Source organism: Seriola lalandi, unplaced genomic scaffold (assembly GCF_002814215.2).
Source record: "Seriola lalandi dorsalis isolate HSWRI2012SDOR001 ecotype SW California unplaced genomic scaffold, Sedor1 jcf7180002054298, whole genome shotgun sequence".
Classification (NCBI taxonomy): domain Eukaryota; kingdom Metazoa; phylum Chordata; class Actinopteri; order Carangiformes; family Carangidae; genus Seriola; species Seriola lalandi.
In genome coordinates, this window is record NW_019524851.1 from 71,016 (window position 1) to 72,551 (window position 1,536).

Consider the following 1,536-nt stretch of genomic DNA (forward strand, 5'->3'; position numbering starts at 1 on the left):
GGGGGGTGTGTGTGTGACCCAGAAGAGTGATGAGTTTGACTTTGACCCAAATCAGGCCGAACGTTGACGGTGAACAACAAAAACCAAGTGGTTGATGAGTTCCGGTGTCAGACAGACAGAAGATCTGATCCTTGATGATAGAAGTGATCTGGTTTATGACTGTCAGACAGTTTGGTGTTGAACTATAAAGTTGATATAATAAAAGAAAAGCTGTGAATTGTCACCATCCATCAGCTGAAGGCTTCAGCAGCAACAGGCCTGATGTTTGTCTCACAGATAAAACACGTCTCCACTTTCTATAATGTGACTGATTGACATCCACCGGTTTCATTTCAAATCCCCAGAATGGCGTCCTCCGCTGTTGGCTCCATCCACATTCATTCTCCTCTTCCTACTGACGTTTGTGAGATGCTCAAACGACTTTCATGGCTGACGGTGGAGGAAACATTAAGATTGACTGGTTTCTGTTGCTCATGTGAAATACACCACACTCTCTGCAGGGGAGCACCGGTCCTGATGAACACGAGTCCTTTCTAACTCCTGCTGCTCGCATCAGACTGTCCCGGACAAACTGAAGATGACCGTCTTCTCGACGTTACTCCGTCTTCATTTTCATCTTCTCCATGTGCGTTTGTTACGACCTTGATTTAAGTTATTATTGTTTCTTTACCCGTTGATTTTAATCTCGTGTTTGTGTGTGGACTCAGGAGGAGCAGTGACCGCCGCGTGGACGCTGAAAGAATCAGGCTGATGTGTGAAACACACGTTTATATCTATATGATATCGACATATATACAGTACATCTATAACATCGCTCTGCTAACAGCACAGAGATCCACACGCATTAAAACCAACAAATTACCTTTAAGGTTAAAAGTCCTGCTCAATCTTTAAGAGCAGATCACAGACTAAATCCTGCACACTCCACTTCCCCAGCTGTCCCAGCAGATGGTCCACCCCCCCAAACACACACATACTTCCCTCAGTAAACAGCTCAGACCCAGGTGACAGGAAGTGCGAGTGGCAGAGAGACGGGATGACGGGATGAGGCTACGAACAGGAAAGAGCGACAGATGAAGAGGAGCGAGCGGAGGAGCGCTCCCCGCCCGGGGGGCCACAGACGGATGTGACATGACAGCAAACGCAGCTCCGTCCTCGCCGACAACACCGAGCGGCTTTGAAGTCATACTCTACCTCGTGCTGCGTTCACTGACCCAGTTTGGTAACAGCTCAGTGAGCCACCACTCTGTCTGTAAACACTGAGGAGACGTCACAATCAGACCGACTGTTCCCTCCCCCCGACCGTCTCTAACGACCAGCGCCTGACTCACTTCCTGACAGCAGGAAGCACGAGACCAGTGTTTGTATTGGTGACCCCTCCCCCCCCTCCTCCCCCTTACGCAGCTCACCCCTGACTTTGTGTCATGAGGCTCCTTCGGATGAGTCGCCTGGTAGAGGTCGTGACCCCCCCTCCATTCACTGCAGATGGTGACACAAAGAGAGATGGTGACTGAACCCGACTCCTCACGGTGGACC

General features: G+C 49.9%; 1 protein-coding gene across 1 annotated transcript in view; it reads right to left on the bottom strand.

The window, feature by feature from the left end:
- myo1g (myosin IG) overlaps positions 1-1,536 on the bottom strand; it is a 37,301-nt gene that overhangs the window by 8,800 nt on the left and 26,965 nt on the right. The window lies entirely within an intron of this gene.